This window comes from Pipistrellus kuhlii, unplaced genomic scaffold, assembly GCF_014108245.1.
Source record: "Pipistrellus kuhlii isolate mPipKuh1 unplaced genomic scaffold, mPipKuh1.p scaffold_m20_p_1, whole genome shotgun sequence".
Taxonomy (NCBI): domain Eukaryota; kingdom Metazoa; phylum Chordata; class Mammalia; order Chiroptera; family Vespertilionidae; genus Pipistrellus; species Pipistrellus kuhlii.
Genome location: NW_023425404.1, coordinates 89,759,770 through 89,785,657, shown reverse-complemented (window position 1 = coordinate 89,785,657; position 25,888 = coordinate 89,759,770). Strand labels below are relative to the sequence as shown.

The 25,888-nt window shown below is 40.8% G+C and overlaps 1 pseudogene; it reads left to right on the top strand.

The window, feature by feature from the left end:
* The first annotated feature begins 8,579 nt into the window (after nucleotides 1–8,579).
* LOC118729144 lies at nucleotides 8,580–9,406 on the top strand (annotated as a pseudogene).
* Nucleotides 9,407–25,888: the final 16,482 nt, after the last annotated feature.

The window sequence follows — 25,888 nt, the reverse complement described above, 5'->3', positions numbered from 1 at the left end:
GAAAGCTATAATTAAAAGTCAATGTATTAGGCCTCAAAACTAAAAGTAAATTATTTGTGTTTTTGCCTCCCTAAATAAAGCTTATGTGGATATGCTCAAAGACTAATAGCAGAAATTCAATTAGTGTTGTTTACTGTCCACACCGAAGGACAAACAAAATTAGAAAATGAGCCTTATTTCAGATTGATTTAAATTGGCAAATTGAAATAAATGAATATTCAGGAGAACTTAGTTATACTAAGCAGGAACCTATTCCTGGAGCATTACCTATTTTTTTACTGATGTTTCATCTCATAGTAAAAGCTGCTTATCATACAATAAATTCAGACCAGTCATATTTCTGTACCAATAATTGAATTAAAAGCTATGAAGACTGCATGGCAAAATTTCCAAAAGCCTCTTGATATTATTTAAAACCAAAAAGGGGAGGGGGGAGTGGAGTAATCTCCTGTAAGTAAATTACATCAAGCCTTAATTACTTTAAATTTTTTCACTTAAACATTTTTTTTTTATTTGTAATGTGATATCAGGACACCCATGATGTCAGAATAAGTCAAAAGAAAATGGTTTAGCAAAAATGAAAAGACCCCAAGAGTCTAGTTTATAGAAGGATTCCTTTATTAACCTTAGGTTGAAAATATGCCTATATATTCCCTCCAAGGCCATATGGATTCCTGAAACAATGGATCCGAGAGAGGAACTGTCCAGACTACTCCAGCCACAGATGGCAGTGGCCCCAAGCAACACACTGACAAGACAGAAAATAAACAGTTCAGAGATGGGCGATGGTAAAGACAACTTGCCATGCTATGCGTCACTGAAGGTTTCCCAGGAACAAGCCAAAGAAGGTTGGACATGTATTGCCATTGCTCACTGTTTGTCCACCATCCAGGTCTGGAGTATCATTGCTGTCACATCACAGTGGACAGTGATTGGGAAGGGGAAACCATAAAAAACTGTTGGACAGTAATGGAGAAGGGAAGTCATAAAAACTGACAGTGATTGGAAAGGGAACTCAAAGAACTGTGGCCCAGAAAGGAATTTACTACAGACTGATTCCTTTGATGCCTGGTAGCAATTTAAAAGGACATAAAAGAACTCAATACTTCCCATTGAATTTAAAAATCTTAAAAGGACCCAAGCTCTGCAAATGGAGAATTCTTATTAAATTTATTAAATAAAAATGGAAATATGCTGGGGAATAAGGACAGTAATTAGCATAATAAATGCAAGAAGTTCATCAGAAGGCTGATTTATTATTACCTGCTGCCAAACAGATGAGGGCAATTCCTCTAACATGATGATCCTTTATTGTTTACCAAACCTTACCTTTGATATGTACATCTGCTTTGCTAAAGGGTAAAACGTATCAATAAAAAGCCATGGGTCTGGAGATTTGGGGAGCTTAGTCACTAGAGCTAAACTTTTGTCTGGCTCCCCCAAAATGCCTTCCAAATTTATATTTCTTGTCTAGTCTCCATTTATGCACAGCCCTTCTCTAGACTCCTGAACCCTAGTTGTGGAAAGACTGTGGTACCCAGACAAAGCAGAGAGATTTTCCCTGAGAAATAGAGAGGGGATAGGCAGCAAGACTGGGTGTTTGGGGGCGGGGTGGGTTGGATAGAGATAGGGGTGGAAAGATGGTTCATTGCTCAGAGGGTGATGGCAATAGAGAAGCTCCAGGCACATGAGGAAGCAGCCATGGACCCTGGGTGCTAGCAGAACACAGCAATGTCATCCTGTAACCTGTGGATTGATTCTGTTTTCTCAGGGTTTAATTGGCTTGTTGGCTTTGGCTTGTGGAAGAGAAAAGCTCTTTCCAAGGAGAGGCACTGAGTTAGAGACAGTCATAGTGCCTCCCTCCAAGTCCCACTCCCATCAGAGGGAAGACGGTGCAGCAGACATATGCCTTTCTTACCCCTCCCAGTCCCTGAACAGGTTCTGCCTGCTTCATGGAGTAGGGTGGGGTGAGGCAGGCCAAGATGCTCATGGAAATGTCTATCTGGCTCTGGGTATGTGCTGTGGCCCTGCTGTTCCTGATATGACATGGCCTTGTATAGTTATGAGTGGGAGAGAGGGAGTGGCAAAGGAGAGCAAAAGACAGCATCCACACATTTAGAAACATCAGCCTCTTCTCCACTGTATCATTGAGCTCAGAGAAGGGGAGGAACTGGGTGCAGTTGAGAGCAAAGCTCAGAGGAAGACCCAGAAAGCCCCTGCTCTAGCTCAGTGCCATGGCCATAGGTCTCTGTTATATAGCTCTATGGGGTTCAATTCAAGGCATCTGCTCAGCCTCCTCCTGTAAGGGGTCGTGCAGCCTAATAATGTGGGGTTTTCCTTTTTGCAGACCACCCCCCCAGCACCAGCCCTCTGAAGGAGTGAAAGTAATTATGGTGGTGGTAGCCCTGCAGCAGAGACCTTACAGGACTCCTCTCCTCTAAACCTCAGCAGCCTTCTCTCTGTCCCTGTGGTTTTCCTAATAACCACCTTTAAACTATGATGGCAACTTCAATGAAGCAGCACAACATTGTTTTAAAATGACTTTCTTCTTCTAATAGGCAACTTTGGCATGAGCGCTGATTCCCAAGCTCCTCAGGGCTGGCCCACAAGGTGAAGCCCCAGGTTGGGCACTCAGGGCTCTCCCTTAATAAGCTAAGCAATGGGATCCCTTCCCTCTCTGCAGGAGAGGGCAGGCCTAGTGCCAGGTGAGGAGGTGTGACAACTGGGCAGAACTCAATGACTGAATTCTCAGAAAAGGGGTCAAGGGAGTGAGGGGATGGTTGAGGCTCTGGAATAACTTACAAGGAAGGAGTGTGTTCTATTTCACACTGGGACCTCTCTGGACCACAGTATGTGAGGTGAGGATGCTCCAGGAGCAGCTATATCTCAGAAGCATGAAGTATGAGGAGGCTCTGAATCTAGAGTCTATAAAGCCCAGATGACCTTGGTTCAGAGTTTGGGCCATGTGTCCTTGTGGTCCTGTGTGGGTATCAGAAACACCACCTTGTACAATTCTAAAAGACACCATTCCCATGGTACATTCTTGGGAGTTGTGCTCAGGGACCATATTACATGGAATGGGTTGTAAATAGTATCCTTGGAGATGTACAGTGGTCCTTGCAGATGCCCTCAAAAGCTTCCAGTGAAGGAAGTTCTGATAGGACTGGGAAGGGGCAGAAGAAGCCAAGGATACATGGCTGGCCAGCAGGTTGTCTTGGAAGGCTTTTGAGGCAGCCCCTTGAGGCTGCAAGCAGTTGGGAGTTGGGGTATTCAGAAGCTGGTGTATTTAAGTAGGCCTGCTTGTCTGAAGCTTCGTGGGGACTTAGAATGTGCCAACTTTATGGGGCAAAGGCACTTGATTAAGCAAAAATTCTCTTAACTGACATCTCACAATGTCCCATCTAACACTTGAACAATGTAATTACTTCGTGAACAAGTTATCACTGTGGGTGGTGCTCCAGTGGACTGATGGAAGAGCTACAAGGTTATTTCACTTGAACCTTCCTTTATGAAAAAGTATGAAATCTTCCCTCAGCCCTGCAATGTTGCCTCTGAATTAGAAAGCAAACAAGGCAAAACAAAACAGAGTGAGTGTTTTGGCACTTCCATCAGAGTCCCACCTCAAAGAGAAAGAGGGTCAGGTTTCTTCTCTTCCAGAAGACACACCCTCCTTTGGGAAAGAATTTGGGAGTCATGGCCCATACTCTGAGTCTGGAGAGAAATTAAATCCTAGGGCAAAGGATAGCTATTAACTCACTGCATACTGATTGACTGCCTGAGAAACCCCTGGAAGCACATTAACTACTGTATTTCTGCTCTCAGGGGGCTTACAATCCACTTGAGCAGACAGCTATGCCAGGAAAAAGTCTTGATGCAATAATGAAGGAGAAGGGAAAGTATATTTAAGACTCAGCAGGGGCAGAAAGGAAGGGATGGCATGATGGGAGATGAAGGTGGAAGGGGGAGTTGGTTATCAGAGGAATCAGACTCATCTACCTGCAGGAGGTATAGCAAATGAAAGAGGGCCAGGGTGGCCTATGGGTGAGAGAGGTACTGGGGACTGGTAAGCACCACACCTGGAGGACTCCAGCTTTTCACCTCCTGCCACTTATTTTCTGCTGGGATTTCAGCCCACTGTTCTGAGATCTAATGATTTAAAAAATAATTTTTTTCCTTTTATTGAATTTATTGCAGTAGCATTGGTTAACAAAATTACACAGGTTTCAAAAGACTGGAACATTTTGGCTGGCAGGACAGCAGTGAGGAATAGTGTATAGTGAAGGAGTTAAAGAGGATTGTGTGGATGTTTGGGGTGTGTTTGTGTGCATGTGAGTGAAGGACAGTTAGATCATGTAAGACTTTTGGGGCTAGTGGATGGGGTTCGCCTAGCTGGGCAGTTCCTGCTACTGCTGTGATCACTCCCAGGGCATCCAGCTCTGCCACAGAGGCTGTGCCATACTGAAGGGGAGAACTGCTGTGACTGGGGGCCCAGCCTCACCACCACTAAGGGTGCCTTCAGACACTACCTGGGACCTTACGGCCATTCTGGCCCAGGACCTGCTGCCTCAGCTGTGGACCCACAGATACTGGGACTCCAGCCTCCCCAGCCATGGGCTCCTGTGAGTTCCAGAGCACACTCTCCTTCTGCTGCCCCAGTGCTGAGCCACTACCAAGCCAGATGCATCAACCCCAGGAGCTGCAACTGCACAACCCACTACCAAGACAACCACTTTGACCCTGAGCCTGGTGACTGTACAAGCTGCCATCAAGCCCCATGCATTGACCCTGGAGCCACCAAGCTTGCATCAACCCCAGGCCTAGTGACTGTGCAACTCACTATCAAGCCTGCTGCTGCAGTCACAGACCCTTCAATGAGAGCAAAAATGGGGAAACAAAGAAACAACACACAAAGAAAAGAAGAAATCACCAGGAAAGGAAGTAAATAAAATGGAGGCATGCAACATTTCAGAAAAAGAATTCAGAATAAGGGTCCAATAGTTCAGTGTTTTTCAACCTTTTTTGGGCAAAGGCACACTTGTTTCATGAAAAAAATCACGAGGCACACCACCATTAGAAAATGTTAAAAAATTTAACTCTGTGCCTATATTGACTATATATAAAGTAATTCTCTTGAATAGGAATCAAATAAACACAAAGAAAGTATTTTATAATTACTTTATTATGAAATATTAAGTAAACAAAATGGTGAAAAATTATAAAATTCTTGTCTTGTCTGCACCTACAGCATACCAGGCAACATCTCGCGGCACACTACAGTGGTTTAAAAACGCTGCTATAGTTCATAAACCAGATGGATGAGAAAATCAACAACTTATGTAAGAATCAAGAGAAAATAAAAATGGTGATCTAGCTACAATAGAAAACACTATGGGAGGTTTCAACAGTAGACTAGAAGAAGCAGAGGACTGAATTAGTGAATTAGAAGACAGGGTAATAAAATACACCCAATTTGAACTGCAATTGGAGGAAAAAAAAAATGAAAAGGCAGGAGGCTTTCGGACAACATGAAACGAAGTAATATATGTATATTAGGGTTGAACAACAAAAAGAGGAACAAGGAGTAGAGAACCTATTTGAAGAAATAATGACAGAAAACTTCCCAGATTAGGGGAAGAAAGTCACACAAGTACAGAGTCCCAAACAAGATGGACCCAAAAAGACCCACACCCAGACACGTTGTAATTACATTGGGAAACATTAATGACAAAGAGAGAATCTTAATCTTAAAGGCTGCAAAAGAGATATAGAGTTATGCATAAGGGATCTCCCATTAGATTATCAAATGATTTCTCAACAGAAACAAATCAGGACAGAAATGAATGGAAGAAAGTATACAAAGTGATGGAAAACAAGGGTCTGAATCCAAGAATACTCTATCCAGCAAGGCTATCATTCAGAACTGAATGGGAAATCAGGAGCTTCACAGACAAAAAATAAAAAATAAAAAAATAAGGGAGTTTATCACTACCAAGCCAGCAATGCAAGAAATGCTAATGTTGTAAAAAGAAGAAATAAAAAGGGAAGAAGAAATATAGGCAAAAAAAATGGCTACAAACAAGTACCTATTGATAATAACCTTAATTGTAAATGCACTAAATGTTCTAATCAAAAGACATCAAGTGGCTGATTGGATAAGAAAACATGACTCAAATATATGTTTTGTATAAGAAACCCAACTCAGAACAAGGGACTCACATAGACTGAAAGTGAAGAGATGGAAAATATCTTTCAGGTAAATGAAAAAAAAAAAAAAAAAAAAAAAAAAAGCTGGGGTTGCAATACTTATATCTGACAAATTAGACCTCAAAGTGAAGGCCATAACAAGAGATAAAGAGGCCATTTTATAATATTAATGGGATTGATACTTGAGGATATAACTCTGATAAACATATATGCACCCAATGCAGGAGCACCAAATACATACAAAAACTTCTGGAAGATACCAAGGGAGAGCTCATCAGCAATACAGTTATAATAGAGGATTTTAATACCCCACTTGCATCATTGGAAAAATCCTCTAAACAAAAAATCAGCAAAGAAAAACAGCAATCCTAAATGACTCACTAGATCAGGTGGACTTAATTGACATCTTCTGAACATTTCATCCCAAAGCTACGGATTATATATTCTTAAGTGCACATGGGACATTTTAAAAAAATAGACCACATATTGGGTCACAGAAAACGTTATCTCCAAATTCAAAAAGATTGAAATCATATCAAGCATTTTCTCAGACCACAGTGGAATACTGTTAGAAATCAACTACAATAAAAACAATAAAAATATGTAAACACTTGGAGGCTGAATAGTATGCTACTAAACAATGATTGGGTTATCAAAGAGGTCAAAGAAGAAATTAAAAACATTCTGGAAATGATTGACAATGAAAACACAGCAATCCAAAATCCATGGGACACAGTGAAAACAGTCCTGAAAGGGAAGTTCATAACATTACTGGCCTACCTCAAAAAACAAAAACAAATCAAACCAAGAAAAATTGCTAATAAAATATCTTACTCTACAACTTAAAGAACTAAAAAGAGAGAGAGAAAAAAAAAATTCCAGAGTGAGCAGAAGGAAGGAAATAGTAAAGATTAGAGCAGAAATAAATGACGGAGACAAATAAATAATACAAAAGATCAAAGAAACCATGATCTAGTTCTTTGAAAGGGTAAATAAGATTGATGAACCTCTAGCCAGGCTCACCAAGAAGCAAAGATAGAGGACCCAAATAAACAAAATCAGAAATGATAGAGGTGAGATAGCAACAGACCCCACAGAAATACAAAGGATTGTTTAAATATATATATAAAATCATATATATAATGAACAACTAACTCTGTTCCAACAAACTAGACAATCCAGAAGAAATAGACATATTCCTAGAAAAATATGAACTTCCTAAACTCAACCAGGAAGAATAAAAAATTCTCAATAGGCCAATAACTATGGGGGAAATTGAAGAGGTAATCAAAAAACTTCAGGCAAGCTGAAACTAGTTTGGCTCAGTGGATAGAGCATCAGCCTGCAGTCTGAAAGGTCCCAGGTTCAATTCCAGTCAAGGACGTGTACCTTAGTTGCAGGCACATCCTTGGTAGGGGTTGTGCCAGAGGCAACTGGTCGATGTTTCTCTCTCACTGATGTTTCTGGCTATCTCTCTCCCTTCCTCTATGTAAAAAAATCAAATATATATTCAGGCAAATGAAATCCTGGACCAGATGGCTTCACAGGGGTATTTTACCAGTCAAAGAAGAACTAAAACATATCCTCCTTAGACTATTCCAAAAAATTCAAAAGAAGGAACACTTCCAAGCTCCTTCTATGAAGCCAGCATTACCCTAATCCAAAAGCCAGATAAAGATGCTACAAAGAAAGAGAACTACAGGTCAATATCCTCATGAACACATATGCCAGAATCTTCAACAAAATTCCAGCAAATTGGATTCAACATTACATTAGAAAAATCATACATCATGATCAAATGGAATTCATTCTTGGGGTGGAAGGATGGTACAATATCTGCAAATCAATAAACATGATACATCACATAAAGGAACTGAGAGATAAAAATCACATAGTCATATCAATGGATTCAGAAAAAGCATTTGACAAAATCCAACACCCTTACTTGATAAAAACTCTCAGCCAAGTGGGAATAGAATGATCATACCTCAACATAATAAAAGCCTTATATGACAAACCTACAGCCAACATCATACTCAATGGGCATCATACTCATTTCCCCTAAGAACTGGAACAAGACAGGGGTGCCCACTTTCACCATTCCTATTCGACATTGTACTGGAAGTGTTAGCCATAGTGATTAGATAAGAAGAAGAAATAAAAAGCATCCAAATTGGAAAAAGAAATAAAACTGTCATTATTTGAAGATAATGATATAGTACATAGAAAACCTTAAGGACTCCATAAGAATTTATTAGACTTAATAAATTAATTTGGCAATGTAGCAAGATACAAAATTAACACCCAGAAATCTATGGCATTTTTATACATCAATAGTGAACTTACAGAAAGAGAGATTAAAAAGACAATCCCGATCCTCTTTCCGCCGTGCTAGGCAGAAGACTACCGCCATGGGCCGCGTGATTCATGGGCAGAGGAAAGGCGCTGGCTCCGTGTTCCGTGTGCACGTGAAACATCGCAAGGGCTCGTTTCCACACCGTGGACTTCGCAGAGTGGCGCGGCTACATCAAGGGCATTGTGAAGGATATCATCCATGACCCAGGCCGGGGCGCACCCCTGGCCAAGGTACTCTTCCAGGATCCTTACTCTTTTAAGGAGTGGACGGAGTTATTCATTGTCGCCAAAGGCATCCACACAGGCCAGTTCGTGTACTATGGCAAGAAGGCTTAGCTGAACATTGACAATGTGCTCCCGGTGGGCACCATGCCTGAGTGCACCATCGTGTGTTGCCTGGAGGAGAAGCCTGGTGATCGGGGCAAGTTGGCCCGGGTCTCTGGGAATTATGACACAATCATCTCCCACTACCCTGAGACCAAAAAGACTAGAGTGAAGTTACCCTCGGGCTCCAAGAAAGTAATTTCCTCTGCCAACAGAGCTGTGGTAGGTGTGGTGGCTGGAGGTGGCCGTATTGTCAAGCCCATCCTGGAGGCTGGATGTGCCTACCACAAGTATAAAGCAAAGAGAAATTGCTGGCCACGTGTGCGGGGTGTGGCCATGAACCCTGTGCATCCATTTGGAGGAGGCAGCCACCAGCACATCAGCAAACCTTCCACCACCCACAGAGATGCCCCTGCAGGCCAAAAAGTGGGTCTCATTGCCTCTTGCCAGACTTGGCATCTACGGGGAACCAAGACTATACAAGAGAAAGAGAACTAGGGCTCAATAAAGTTTGTTTTCCTGCTACAGAAAAAGAAAAAAAGAAAAAAAAAAGACAATCCCATTTCTCATTGCAACAAAAAATTTAAGATACCCAGGAATAAATTTAACTAAGGAGGTAAAAGATCTACATGCAGAAAACTACAGGACATTGAAAAAAGACATAGGGGAAGACATAAACAAATGAATAATATACCATGTTCATAGATTGATAGAATCAACATCATTAAAATGTGCATACTACTCAAAACAATCTATAGATTCAATGCACTCCCCATTAAATACCAATGCCATATTTCACAGACCTAGAATAAGCTCTCAAAAAATTCATATGGAATAAAAAAAGGACCTTGAATAGCTGCAGCAATCCTGAGAAAGAAGAACAAATTAGGAGAGCTTTCAACTTACGTTTCAAATCCACTGTCCTCAAAACTGCCTGGTACTGGTACAAGAACAGACATATAGACCAATGGAACAGAACAGAGAACCCAGAAATCAACACAAACCACACAAATAATAAATCAATACTTGCCAAAAGAGAAAAGAGAATACAATGGAGTCAAGACAGTCTCTTCAATAAATGATGTTGGGAAAATTGGACAGATACATGCAAAAAATAAATAAACTAGACCACCAACTTGCACCACACACAAAAGCAAACTCAAAATGTTTAAAGGACTTAAACCTAAGACAGGAAACTATAAAAATCTTAGAAGAATCCACAGGCAGCAAAATATCAGACATATGTCATAGCAATATATTTACTGATACAGCTTCTAGGGCAGGGCAATGGAAACTAAAGAGAAAATAAACAAATGGAACTACATTAAAATAAAAAGCTTCTGCACAGCAAAAGAAACCATCAACAAAACAACAACAACAACAACAAAAAACCCACTGCATGGGAGAACATATTTGCCAATGTTATCTCTGTGTCTATTCAGATCCTTTATTAATTTCTTAATTGAATTTTTTTTGTGTGTTGAGTTTGATAAGTTCTTCTAAATTTTGGATATTAAGTTCTTATCAGATGTATGGGCGAATATGTTCTCCTATTCAGTGGATAGTCTTTTCATTTTGTTAATGATTTCCTTTGCTGTTCAAAACTTTTTTTAGTTTGATATAGTTTCATTTGTTTAGATTTTCTTTTGTTTCCCTTACCTGAGGAGATATATCAGAAAAAAATATTGCTACAAGAAATGACTGAGATTTTACTGCCTGTTTTCTTCTAGGACTTTTATGATTTGGAGTATAACATTTAAGTCCTTAACCCATTTAGAGTTTATTCTTGTGTATGGTGTCAGAAAGTGATCTAGTATCAGTTTTTGCATGATCATTCCAATACCATTTACTGAATACACTATCTTTAGTCCATTGTATGTTTTTTGCTTCCTTTGTCAAATATTAATTGATTATAAAGGCAGGAGTTTATTTCTGGCTCTCTATTCTGATCTATAGGTATGTTTTATGCCAGTATCATGATGTTTTGATTACTATGGCCCTGTAGTATAGTTTGGTGTAGTATAGTATGATTCACCCAAATTTGTTCTTTTTTTCTCAAGATTGATGTGGCTATTTGGGGTCTTTTGTGGTTAGATATAAATTTTTGAAATATCTCTTCTAGTTATGCGAAATATGCCATTGGTATATTGATAGGAATTGCATTGAATCTGTAGATTGCTTTGGGTAGTATGGACATTTTAATGATGTTAATTTCTTTTTATCCATGAACATGTTATATGCTTCCATTTATATGTACCTTCTTTAATTTCTTTCTTCAGTGTGTTAAACTTTTGCAAGTATAGGTTACATACTTGGTTAAATTTATTCCCAGGTATTTTATTCCTTTTAAAGTAATTGTGAATGGGATTTTTTTTTTTAGTTTCACTTTCGATAGTTTGTTATTGATACATAAAAATACAATTGATTTCTGGATATTTATTTTGTGGAATCTTTAGGGTTCTCTGTATATAGTAACATATCATGTGCAAATAATTATAGGTTTTCTTCTTCTTTTCCAATTTGCATGCCTGTTATTTCTTCTTGTCTGATCACTGTGGCTAGGACTTCCAGCACTATCCTATATAATAAAAGGCTAATATGCAAATCAACTGAATGGCAGGATGATAGGCATAATGACCAGTCATTATCACACACACAGATCACCAGAGGGCAGACGCTTAATGCAGGAGCTGCCCCCTGGTGGTCAGTGCATTACTACTGGGGGAGCACTGCTCAGCCAGAAGCCGGGCTCATTGCTGGTGAGCCCAGAGGCAGTGGCAGGAGCAGTTGGTCATCCTTCAAGGGGTCCTGGACTACGAGAGGGCACAGGCCGAGCTGAGGGGATCCCCAACCCCTGAGTGCACAAACCGGGCCTCTAGTATTAAATAAGAATGCTGAAAGCAAACATCTCTGTTTTCTTCCCAATCTTAAGGGGAATATTTGTAGTTTTGCCCACTGAGTAATGATCTTGGCTATGGGTTTGTCATATATATTGCCTTTATTTCATTGAGGTATGGTCTCTCTATTCCTATTTTTTCTGAGAATACTTATTAAAAATGGGTGTTGGCCGGAACTGGTTTGGCTCAGTGAAAGAGCATCGGTCTGGAGACTGAGAGGTCCTGGGTTCGATTTTGGTCAAGGGCATGTACCTTGGTTGTGGGCACATCCCCGGTAGGGGGTGTGCAAGAGGCAGCTGATCGATGTTTCTCTCTTATCAATGTTCCTAGCTTTCTTTTTCTTTTCTTTTTTAAAAAAATATATATTTTATTGATTTTTTTACAGAGAAAGGGAGAGAGATAGAGAGCTAGAAACGCCCATGAGAGAGAAACATTGACCAGCTGCCTCTTGCACACCCCCTACTGGGGATGTGCCCGCAACAAAGGTACATGCCCTTGACCGGAATCGAACCCAGGACCTTTCAGTCTGCAGACCGAGGCTCTACCACTGAGCCAAACCAGTTTTGGCGATGTTTCTAGCTTTCTATCTCTCTTCCTTCCTCTCTGTAAAAAATCAATAAAATATATATTTTTTAAAATGGGTGTTGTATTTTATCAAATGCTTTTTCTGCATTTATTGATATGATAATGTGTTTTTTCCTTCTTCATTTTATTTATGTGGTGTATCACGTTTATTGTTTTGCAGTGAAGATATTTACCAACTTGTACTCCTGGGATAAATCCTACTTGAGCATGGTATATGATATATTTTTTAAATCACTTCATTAAAATATATATATATATATATATATATATATATATATATATATCCTATATAATAAAGAGGTAATATGCAAATTGACCCTCATACCCCATGTCATCACAAGATGGCTGCCCTATGTCATCACAAGATGGACTCCCCCATATTTTAACAAGATGGCTGACAAGGGAGGGCAACTAGAGGTGACCAGGCCTGCAGGGGCAGGCAGTTGGGGGGAACTAGGACAGCAAGGGAGGGCAGTAGGGGTGATGGGTTGTCAGGGGAGCAGTTAGGTATCAATCATGCAAGCAGGGAAGTGGTTAGACATCAATTAGGCAAGCAGGGAAGCGGTTAGGGGGCAATCAGGCTGGCAGGCAGAAGTAGTTAGGGAAAATCAGGTAGGTAGGCAGGTGAGTTATTAGGAGCCAGCAGTCCCAGATTATGAGAGGATATTTGACTGCCAATTTGGGATCAGGCCCAAACTGGCAGTTGGAAATCCCCTGAGGGGTCCCAGATTGGAGAGGGTGCAGGCTGGACTGAGGCACAACCCCCAATGCACAGATTTTGTGCACCAGGCCTCTAGTACATATATATTAGAGGCCCAATGCACGAACTTTGTGTAAGAGTAGGCCTTCCTTCCACTGGCTGCTGGAACCGGCTTCCCCCTAGCACCTGGGATCTGGGCTTTCCTCCAGTCATTGGCAGGCACCTGGGACCCAGGACCCAGTCTTCCCTCACAGCCCCAGCTTCATCTGGAAGGTCATCTGGAAGAATGTTCAGTTTAATTAGCATGTTATGCTTTTATTATTATAGATTTCAGAGAGGAATGGAGAGGGAGAGAGATATAGAAACATTAATGATAAGAGAGAATCATTGATTGGCTGCCTTCTGCATACTCCACAATGGTGATTGAGCCTACAATCCCAGCATATGCCCCAACTGAGAAATGAACCACAATCTGCTGCTTCACAGGTCGATGCTCAACCACTGAGCCAGGCCAGCTGGGCTGGTGTATGATCTTTTTAGTGTATTGTTGGAATCAATTTGCTAATATTTTATTGAGGATTTTAGCATGTTCACTGTGGATATTGACCTGTCATCTTCTTTCTTTGTTGTATCTTTATCTGGTTTTGAAATTAGGATAATGTTGAGCTCTTAAAATGAGCTTTGGTCTTCCTTTTTCTTGAGTTTTTTGGAATAGTTTGAGAGGATAAGTATTAGTTTTTCTTTGAATGTTTGGTAAAATTTACCTGTGAAGCCATCCAATCCAGAACTTTTGTTTGTTGGGAGCTTTATTTTTTTTTTATTACTACTTCAATTTCACTAGTTGTAAACTGTCTATTCAGATTCTTTGATTCTTTCTAATTCAGTATTGGAAGATTGTATACATCTAGGTATTTATCCATTTATCCCAGATTGTTCATAATACTTTCTTACAATCCTTTGTATTTCTGTGGTGTCAGTTTTTGTTTCTCCTCTTTCATTTCTGATTTTACTCATTTGGATCCTCTCTCTTTTATTCTTGACTAGAAGCGCAGTGCATGAAATTTGTGCATGGGTATGGTCCCTAGGCCTGGCCCATGATGGAAGCACAAACGTCTGGCATGGAAGGACAGGTCCCATCTGACCTCTGGGCCCTGGGCAGCACCTGGGTCCCTGATCTCCTGGTTGAACTCTTGGTTGAAGGACTGCTCAAAGAGAAAATTTGCATATTAGGCTTTTATTACATAGGATGAGCCTGGTGAATGGTTTTTCAATCTTGTTTATCTTATTCAAGAGTCATCTCTTCTTTTCATTGATCTTTTGTATTGTTGTTGCTGTTTTTCAGACTCTATTTCATTTATTTCTGCTTTGATCTTTATTATTTTCTCCCTTCTATTCCCTCTGGGATTTGTTTATTGTTTTTTTCAAAATTCCTTTAAGTGTAAAGTTAGATTGTTTATTTGAGCTATTACTTATTTATTGGTAATGCTATGAATTTCCCTCTTAGAACTGCTTTAACTGAGTGCCATATCCTGTATTTTGGGCTGTGGTGTTCCCATTTTTTAAAAAAGTTTCAGATCATCTTTTGTAGTTACTTTAGGTCTCTGAATTTGCAAGATCACCATGCAGGTCTTTTCTGAGTTAGTCAGTTAAGCATGTGGTCCCTTTTCTTTCATACATTCCCCTTTTGGTCATAAGTAAATCAAAGGGTGCATTGATGACCAACCTTTTGGTTGCATAATGGAGTCCCATAGTGCTAGGACTCATTCCTAGACAGTCTCATTTGTTTTGCTGAACAGGGTGGACCACGGGGATGGGACAAGACTATAACCTTAGATGGCATTTAAGGTCCAATTATTATTATTATTCAAAATAAAAGGCAGATAAATGAAAGGCAGCCAGATCCTATATGTCCTAGTTAAAAAGTATTTTGGGCCAAAACCGGTTTGGCTCACTGGTAGAGTGTCTTTCTGTGGATTGAAAGGTCCCAGGTTCGATTCTGGTCAAGGGCATGTACCTTGGTTGTGGGCACAGCCCCGGTAGGGGGTGTGCAAGAGGCAGCTGGTTGATGTTTCTCTCTCATCGACGTTTCTAGCTCTCTATCTCTCTCCCTTCCTCTCTGTAAAATATCAATAAAATATATATATTTTTTAAAGTATTTTGGATCATTTCTAATTTGTCCATTTGTAGTTAGGTACTGATTAGCTAAGGTTCCTCATCAGGGAACTGTTGGAGAGAGTTTTTAATTAATGTATTTCCCAATGGACAAAAATTTGGGGTTGTAAATCGTGTTCTTTGAATATTTGTCTCCTGGGATTACTGTAAAATGAATGTTACTAATTTATTAGTTCCTATAATGCAGAATGTCTGCTTTTTAGGTTTCCTTATATTTGGAAAACAAAATATTTAAAATTAAGCAATATTTTAAACAGAATCATAAGAGAAATAATTATTCTCAATTTATTTAGTACCATAACCATTTTTGTTAAGCCTGTGTATTTGTCAGTATATTTTAAATATTTATTGTTGAAAGTATTAAGTATGCCCCATTTTAATGTTAGTTTCCATAAGTGAGTGAGATCATATGGTATTTTTCTTTCATTGCCTGGCTTATTTCACTTAGCATAATGCTTTTCAGGTCCATCCATGCTGCTGCAAATGGTAAGAATTCCTTTTTTATAGCAGTGTAGTATTCCATTGTCTAGAAGCAACATAGTTTTCTAATCCACTCGTCTGCTAATGGGCATTTAGTCTGTTTTCAAATCTTTGCTATGGTGAATGGTACTGCAATGACTATAGGGGTGTATATATCCTTTCTGATTGGTGTTTCTAGTTTCTTGGGATATATTCCTATAAGTGGGATCACTGGGTCAAATGGGAGCTCCATTTTTAGTTTTTTGAAGAAACTCCAAACTATTCTCCACAGTGGCTGTACCAGTCTGCATCCCCACCAGCAGTGCACAAGGGTTCCTTTTTCTCAGCATCCTCGCCAGCACTTGTCATTTGTTGACTTGTTGTTAATAACCATTCTGACAGGTGTGAGATGGTACCACATTGTTGTTTTGATTTGCATCTGTTGAATGATTAGTGACTTTGAACATGTTTTCATATGTCTCTTGGCCTTCCTTCTGTCTTCTTTCAAAGTGTCTATTTACATCAATTGCCCATTTTTTTTATTGGGTTGTTTACCTTCTTTTTGTTAAGCTGTATGAGTTCCATGTAAATGTTGGAAATTAAACCTTATAGTTGATATCATTGGCAAATATGTTCTCCCCATGCAGTGGGCTTTCTTGCTGTCTTATTGATGGTTTCCTTTGCTGTACAAAAGCTTTTTATTTTGATGTAGTCCCATTTTTTTTATTTTATCTTTAGTTTCCATTGCCCTAGGAGCAGTATCAGTGAAGAAATTGCTTTGGCATATGTCAGAGATTTTTCTGCCTTTAGATTCCCCTAGTATTTTTATAGTTTCCCATCTTACGTTTAAGTTCTAGATCTGTTTTGAGTTTGTTTTTGTGTATGGTGTAAGTTGGTAGTCTAGTTTCATTTTTTTGCATATATCTGTCCAATTTTCCAAACACCATTCACTTCATTGTATGTTCATGCCTCCGTTGTCAAATATTAACTGAGCACAATGATTTAAATTGATTTTGGGGTTCTCTATTTTATTCCATTGATCTATATGTCTGTTCTTCTGCTAATACCAGACAGTTTTGAGAACAGTGGCTTTGTAATATAGCTTGATATCTGGTATTGAGATCCATCCTACTTTGTTCTTCTTTCTCAGAATTGTTGTGGCTATTCAGGTCTTTTTTTATTCCAGATGAATTTTTAGAAAGTTCATTTAGGTTTGTAAAATATGCCTTTGGTATATTAATGGGAAGTAAATTGAATCTATAGATTGTTTTTGGTAGTATGGACATTTTGATGATTTTGATTCCACCAATACATGAACATGGTATGTTCTTCCATCTGTTTATGTCTTCCTCTATCTCTTTTTCCAGTGTCGTGCAGTTTTTCACATATAGGTCTTTTACCTCCTTAGTTAAGTTTATTCCTAGGTATCTTATTTTTTTTTTTTTTTTTTTTTTTGGTGTGATGGTAAATGGGATTGCTTTTTTAGTCTCTCTTTCTGTAAGTTCATTATTGGTGCATAAATGCTATAGATTTCTTGGCATTAATTTGTATCCTGCTACACTTATATATTCATTTATAAAGCCTAATAATTTTTTGATTGAGTCTTTAGGGTTTTCTATGTACAGTATCAGGTCCTTTGCAGATAAAGACAGTTTTACTTCTTCTTTTCCAATTTGGATGCCTTTTATTTCTTATTCTTGTTTGATTGCAATGGCTAGTACTTCCAGCACTATGTTGAACTAGGAGTATGAGAGTGGGCATCCCTGTCTTGTTCCTGTTCTTCTGGGAAATGGTTTTAGTTTTTGCCCATAGAGTATGATGTTGGCTTTGGGTTTGTCATATATAGCTTTTATTATGTTGAAGTATAATTCTTCTATTCCCATCTTTCTGAGAGTTTTTATCAAGAAAGTGTGTTGGATTTTGTCAAATGCTTTTCCTGCATCAATTTATATTTCTATGTGATTTTACCTCTCAATATGTTTGTGTGATGTATTACATTTATTGATTTGCGGATATTGTACCATCCTTGCATCCCTGGGATAAATCCTACTTGATCATGGTATATGATCTTTCTGATGTACTGCTGGAGCCAATTTGCTAGAAGTTTGTTGAGGATTTTGGCATCTATGTTCATGAGGGATATTGGCCTGTAATTCTCTTTCATTGTATTATCTTTATCTGGTTTTGGTATTAGGGGGATGCTGGCTTCATAGAAAGAGCTTGGAAGTGTTCCTTCCTTTTGAATTTTCAGGAATAGTTTGAGGAAGATAGTTTTTTATTTTATTTTATTATTTTCATTATTTTTTAACAGTGTATGATTGTATTTAATACACAAGTTTGATATAACCAAAAAGTGAAACAGCAGAGTAAAATAGTAACAAAAACATGGTATTTCATTTGCAATGCATGAGAAATGGTTAACATCTTTAGTCATAAACAAACTCTTAAAAACCAGTGACACTATAATAATGCAAGGAAACTGGGAAAATGAAATGAAAAGGTGCAGGTGAAGAGGAAACAGTGAGCATGTGATTTTGCTGAGCAATGCTGGAGAAGAGCTTCTCTGCAGTCAGTGAGCAGAATAAAGACACTGACACCTAATAGTCTACAGCAGCGTTTTTCAACCGCTGTTCCGCGGCACACTAGTGTGCCGCGAGATGTTGCCTGGTGTGCCGTAGGTGCAGACAAGACAAGAATTTTATAATTTTTCACTATTTTGTTTACTTAATATTTCATAATAAAGTAATTATAAAATACTTTCTTTGTGTTTATTTGATTCCTATTCAAGAGAATTACTTTATATATAGTCAATATAGGCACAGAGTTAAATTTTTTTAACATTTTCTAATGGTGGTGTGCCTCGTGATTTTTTTCATGAAACAAGTGTGCCTTTGCCCAAAAAAAGGTTGAAAAACACTGGTCTACAGTTCTGAACAGGGTTGTGCAGTTTGAACTCTAAAACAGCAGAGGCAGATTAATGAGAAGGACCTGGTGTGAGAGGAAAGCTAACTTGAGCCTATATATAAATTGAGTATTTTTAGCCAGAGAAATTCCAACTCATTGGAATTTTTTCATCAAGTTAGTTGAATAAATTCAAAAGGAATGATATAAAAGCATGTTTAATGCAGAGAAAATGTGTGGTCAGTGTAAGTACAATGTCTGAGCACCACCACAAGGGTGCACACTAACTCTATTAGTAGATGATAGCATAGGGCAGTGTTTTTCAACCTTTTTTGGGCAAAGGCACACTTGTTTCATGAAAAAAATCATGAGGCACACCACCATTAGAAAATGTTAAAAAATTTAACTCTGTGCCTATATTGACTATATATAAAGTAATTCTCTTGAATAGGAATCAAATAAACACAAAGAAAGTATTTTATAATTACTTTATTATGAAATATTAAGTAAACAAAATAGTGAAAAATTATAAAATTCTTGTCTTGTCTGCACCTACGGCACACCAGGCAACATCTCGCGGCACACTAGTGTGCCGCGGAACAGCGGTTGAAAAACGCTGATCTAACGTGCTCTTGATTCCCTGTTATGTATACTTCATTTCAGTTATTGTATTCTTCATTACTATTTAAAAAATATTTTCTATCTCTTTGTGTTAGTTCTCAGTGAGTTTGTTTATTCTCAAGTTTATTGAGCATCCATATAACCAGTGTTTTGAACTCTGTATATGGGAGATGTTTGCTTTCATTTTTTCAGTTTTATTCTGTTTTTTTTTTTTTTCATTTGGGATATGTTTCTTTATCTCCAAATTTTGGCTGCTTTTCTGTTTGTTTCTATGTATTATGTAGATATGCTACATCTTCCAGTTTTTTTTTTTTAAAATAATTCTTTATTGTTAAAAGTATTAACTCTTCTCCTCCCTCCCCCCACCCCCAACACATTTTCCAATCATGGCAGGGTGGCCTTATGTGGTAGTTGTCCTGTGAGCCCCAATGGCGCAGTATCCCTATCACCTGAGCTGTGTGCTCCAGGAGTGTTCCTTATGTTGGTTGTGGTTGAGCATTGATTAGTTAGCATGCCAGTGTGAGGGCTTGACCTTTAGGCTGACTAACTGTGAGAACTGACTTTGTCTATATTGGAGGAGCTATTGTGTGAGGAGCTGACCCCCCAGAGAAAGATTCACTTTAATGAAGCTCTGGTGTCTGCCAAGTCCACCTTTGGGTATGCCATTTGTGGACTAATTGTGTGGTCCTCTGGTGTGAACTGAAGCAAAACACTAAATGTTTTGGTTCTAGAACCTCTTTTGAGGGGCTCTAGTGCAGGTCACTGCTTTGCCCAGACTGATAGGGGCTAAAAAGTGATCTACAGTTTGTAGCTTCCTGTGCTGGACTTTGAGGTACCTGGGAGAGGGCATTCTGTGTACTGAGATTTGCTGTTACTAGTGCCAGGCTTAGGGTCGCTTAGAAAGAGGTACAGGGCATGCCGAGGACAGCTGATGATTGGGTTTGTGTAACTTTGAACGATTTTAGGAAAAGCCATATTATGTGCCTAGGCAGGCTGCTTGTGAGGGATAGTAGTGAAAGAGGTTGGGGTTGTTGCTCAGTAGGGTGGGACAGGGCCTCAGGGAATCACCATGGTGGGGTGAATGGTGTTAATCAGGTGAATGGTAAATCAGATTTGGTACCCACCTGAGCCTGCTGTCTGGGTAGAGGGAGAGCTCAGCAAAGGAACAATATCTTCTGCTAGCCTAGCATTTCTTTCTGGGAGAGAGCTGCCCTGAATTCAGACAATTCTTTTCCTCTCCATATGTGTCTGGTGCTTTTGAGCTGCTTTCCCTTTGCTGCACTTAGGGTGAGTGTTTGTGAGAGAGTGTGTTTATACTGGAATCATTTAAGAGGACACCTGCATCTACGGCAGATATTTATCTTCCCTGGATGGAATCCTAGCTGGTTTTCACAGCCAGTTACTGTGGGGATTCCTCTTTTGGCACAGGAGGTCCAGGTTGGTGTGGGACTAGAATCCCTCACTCCCAAGGGGGAACTCTTGATATTTCTCTCGATTCTTAACTACCACTCCTGGATGTAGGATCATCCCACTCTATTCTCTGCCCCTTCTACCAGTCTGGATGTGGTATATCCTTAGTTATAGGATTTCTGTTCAACTAGATGTTTTTCAAGAATTGTTGTTCTATAATTTTGTTGCAACTTTGATGTGGTCATGGAAGGAGGTGAACATAACATTTATATCTATTCTACTATTGACCAGAAATCTCTTTAAAATAAAACAACATTATGTGTGGGAAGCAAAGCAGGTGTACAGGCCACCAATTTGTAACCTCTGGATGAGAAGAGAAATGCTCAGGGAATTGGAGGGTGAGTAGGGTCAGTGTGGCCTAGGGAAGTATCTCTGGGCAAGAGAAGTTCTCAGAGTGCCCACTGGACTTTCCTGACCTGTCCCTCCACACCTTCATAACTGGGTCATCAGTGAACTTATTCCCTTCTCCACCTCATCGAAGTCAACATAGCCATCACTACCTCCTTTAAAACTCCTCCCACAAGTAGTTTACAACTTGGCTCTGGGGAAAATTTTCCATCCTTACGGAGGTCTCCTGGGAGGGCCCTACCACTGGCCACAGTGAAACCTCATAAAAATCAGGGCTTCCAGGGCTCTTTTCATAGTTTCTCCTCAGCTGCTCCTCTAGTGACCTCCACCCTATGCTGCCTTCTTAGGGCTCAAGGTAGAGTGACTTGGTAGGTGAGCTGATACCTGGAGACTGGGTTTCTGCGGTGCGTTTAAGAGGACTGCAAGGAGGACACCTTACTGGGCAACAATATGTGAAACAGATCCACTTGGGACAGGAGCGGGAGCTGAGAGCCACAGGCAGGCTATGAATGTGAGCGCTTCTGGCAGGGAGTCAATCAGAACAAGCACAGTGGACAGTGGACCTGGGTCACCCACTTGATCTCCTTAGCTAGTATGGCTAGGGACAGGTACAGGGGGAGAGGCGGGTGGTGATGGTGGCTGGGTATGTAGTCTCATTCAGGACAGGCAGGTGGGCACAGTCAGGTCTTATCAGAATCTCATCTAGCTTAACTGGGACAGGACAATGAAGCCTAGCGTCTCCACTCTCTCTGGGAAAAGAGGTCAAATGAGAATGCACTACAGGGAAAAATGTTTAACCTACTTGTAAGACACAATGACTTGCAAGGGCTTTAGCATATCTGTTTTACTTACCAATGTGCAATTATGTGCTGTTCTTGACTGTTCATTACAGTGGATCCCCATTTATTGAGCTCTCTTAAATCCATTCTCTCAGCCTCAGACTAGACAGAAAACCCCATTCCTCCTCACACAGTCAGAGGATGGTTCTGAAATTTCTTCCTGATGCCATGGGACTCTCAAGTCCCTTATGCAGCACTCACATCCTTCCTGTCCTGTACCCTCTGTTTTAACAAGGCCTCTCTATAATCCCTGTGTGGCCACTCCAGCATTTTTGGCCCACTTCTATATGCCTAAGTTCCACTCCTTCGCAAATGAATTCTATTTCAGTCCCCCCATCCTCCCAAAAGCCTTTTCTAGATATTCTAGTCCAAACTAAAGCCAGTTTGGGCCAAACCAGAAAGGGGCTGAGGGCAGCCTAGTCTTGCAGGCTCTGCCAAAGATAGGAGAAGGGGAAAGGACACTTGACTTGGAGCTGTGTGGGTTGGTTGCCTAGTCATTGCCCCGAACTCACAAGGAACTGGGGTGGGTTCTAGAAACCTGGGCTAATGCTCCCAGGATCCTTAGTACTGAGTTGAGGAGGGCAGGTCTGAGCCCTGGTGAGCACTGCTCAGTTGGCCAAGGGTAAATGTGGGCTCTGGCAATGTCTGACAGGGATCCTCGGGCCCTACAAGCTATGTGTATGGTAAGCAGAGTGAAGCGTAGAGTCAGGTCTTATTTCTGCACAGGGGCTGTTTATGTGGGGCAGGGTACTACACCTCATTGAGTCTGTTTTCTCCTGTGTAAAATGGTAATGGTCTCAGTTGTTTGGAGGGTTGTATAAAGTAGGTAAGATAATTTATGTAAAGTGCCTAATGCATCAAATTGTATGTGTTCCAGAAACAGCAGCTCTTATGTAAGTCTAAATAATAAATAATAACAATTCCAAATCTCTAGCTCCACCGATTTCTGTGTGCAACTTTGAACAAATTCCTTATTAGCTCATCTGCTTCCTCATCTGTAAAATAAAGATTGTGGTTCATCCATTTATTCAATAATTACTGAGCAACTTATTATGTGTTGGGTGCAACTAAATCTGTCATTTAGTGTTAGCTAAAAAACATGGCACAGTGCTTGGCATATTCTAGGTGGTTAATAAATGTCATTTTCTTACACAAGTTCCAGCTGGATGATGGAAGATAGATAGAGGGCGGCAGGGGATGAGGTGAGGGATGGAGCAAGGGAATTTAGGAGGGGTAGTGGTGGAGATCTGTGTCTGCCTTGAATTCCCAGCTCCCCCAGCCCTTGTCCCTTCCATTGACAGGGTCTCACTTTGTCTCTAAGGGTGGGGGATGGTGCTGGGGCCTCTGAATAGTTTGTCCCCCTTTCTGTTCCTTGGTCCCATCAGACCTCTGTAGACTACATGGTCTATCCCTTGCCTGTAAATGGAGACAATGAGGTCTCCTCATTCTCAGACATTGGAGACACTGCAATGTGCCCACCTCATTAAAGTGGTATCAGGCTGAGGAACTTCCCTCATTCCTCCCAATTCCAGAGTGGTCTCCTTATCAAACTGGCCCCCTATCTCATGCTCCTGGCTTCTTTTCCAGGGACCACAGGCTGGACTCACCATCACCTCTGGCTTCTCAGCACCGAAGCCCCACACCTCTTTGTTTTGACTTTTCTCAGCTGCTGGGCCACACCAGATCAGACCCTCCCAGGGAGTTGTGTGTATGTATGTATACAAACAATATGAGACCTGGCACATAGGAGGCCTACAATAAAAGCTGATTGAATGAATGCTCCCTCTGCAAATGGGGCTCATTCATTCATTCATTCATTCATTCTGCAAACATTTTATTTAATACATAATCCATTTGGTGCCAGGCTCTGTGTCAAGGGCCATCAATAGTAGCCAAGTTCTCCAAAGAATGAATGGAATTCACAGGTTTTCTGCTCCCAATACCCACATCCCACCAAAGGCCCATCTGGCTCTCAGACCCCAGCCCCTCCCACACCCCCAGAGACCAGGGCACTGTCTCCACCAGGGATATGACTATAGCATGTTTGAGTACCAAGTCACTGAGTTTGGAATCAATCCTGGTGCCATACCTATCCTGTGCCCTTAGGCAAGTTACTAACTTCCCAGAGCTTTAGGTTCCCCATCTGGAAAACAGATGTAAATATAATTGCTTATCTCATATTTGCCAAGTGGGATAAATGCAGTAAAGCATATGCTTAGGACATGCCCACTGCATAGTAGGTGCTCAATAAACATGAGCTATTATGATTATGACCCCTCCATAGCACTGCTTGTCACAAGTCTGAACTCACAGTAGATGGTCAGTAAAATAAGACTTCCTGTAAACAGGGAGATCTGATGGGACATTCTGGGTAAAGAAACCCAGAAACTGGCAAAGAGCTGGTGAAGAGCAGTGAGAGACTACCTGGAGGGGCAGGTAGGTCTGGAAGAAATCCCCAGGATGTCTGTGTCTGCCTCCAGGTCAGGGAGCTCACTACTCTGAAGCAGTGTATTTTGTGCTTACCAGCTCTGATAGTCACAGTTCTTTGCATAAGTGACCACATTCTGTCTTTCAAGTCATAAGAAAACTCCAGGAACCCAGGAGTGAGGCTCAGACTAGTTGTGGCATATATACAAGGGTACTCAATTACTTTTGGGGCCTTTGAAACCTATGCTCACTTCAATACCTACTTTCCCCTCTTTCAGGACACTCTCACACTACTGCCCCATTTGGAGCAAGTAGCCAGGTGTTGGGAGTTAGCCATAGCCACATGAAATCACACAGAGAGAAGTGGGGTTGGGTCTCTCAGGAGAGAACAATGCCTTCCACAGGGTTCTCTCAGTTTCTTCCTGGTGAAATGCGTTCTCTCTGCAGATTTTTTTATTTTTATTTTTACTGTTGTAAAGCTGTGAGACAAACAATCTTGCCACTGGAGAGCAAAAATGCATCCCAAAGCTAGATGCATCCATACCTGGGCAGGGCCTGTCCTTCTTCACTGTCAGGCAGTGCAGGACCCAGCCGGCCATCCTTCAGGGGAGCCCCTGGCATACATTCTTTGAAGCCAGGGTCCTATCACTAATCAATACCACTGCTCAAGAGTTTACCTGGGACTGAGGGAGGAGTTCAGACCTCTTATTCTCAGGCCTTGGCAGGAACAGCTTCCCTGTGTTTCCACTCTGGAGGCTACACTCTGGCTGGCCATTTAGGGCCCAAGGAGAGATCCCAACACTGCAGGGCAGGCCTTCTAGGCCCGGCCCGTCTCATTCTGATAGTATCCCTGGCAACTGCCCCAAACTGGGGGCTGGACAGTACCTCTTTTGCCATGCTCTCCTGGGTGCTCTTCTGACAGTCCCTGGCAGGCTGTACCTCTGCTTTCATTGAATGTGCATCAGGGAGGCCCTGAGCAGTGACATCCTTGCACTGCCATCACTTCTTCCTCCCTGCTCTGAGCTATTGGAGACCAATAACTCGTGGAGACCATAAAGCTATGGCCCAGTTGATGGCAGTGGCTTCTTTCCCACCCCACTCCAGGGATCTCAGCCCTGGAAAACACTGAAATCTGAGTTGGGGCGCCACTGACCACGTCCCCATCTTGTTGAAGCCCCACAGCAGTTGGTGAGGTAGATGAACATTACCAGAACCCCTTCATAGATTAGGTAGATAGGCTCAGAGAGTCAAATGGACTTTCCCAAGATCACACAGCTACTAGATAGCAGAGCCAGATATAGTGGAAACCATGTGCTCAAGGGGGGAGAGGGGGAGCGGAGGGGCACAGGCTCTGTGACCTTGGGCCAGTTACTTCTCTGAATCTCTCTTCTCATTTGAAAAATGGAAATAATAATACTTCCTGTCTTGTCAGGCTACTGTGAAAATTAAATTAGATTATGCCATAGGATGTATTTAGCATAGTAGCAACATGGAGATCTGCTCAGTAAATGTGGCAATGGTTGGGATTATTAGCCCAATGATATTCAGATGCTGTCTCTGTTTGAACCATGCCCCAAATTAAGCTT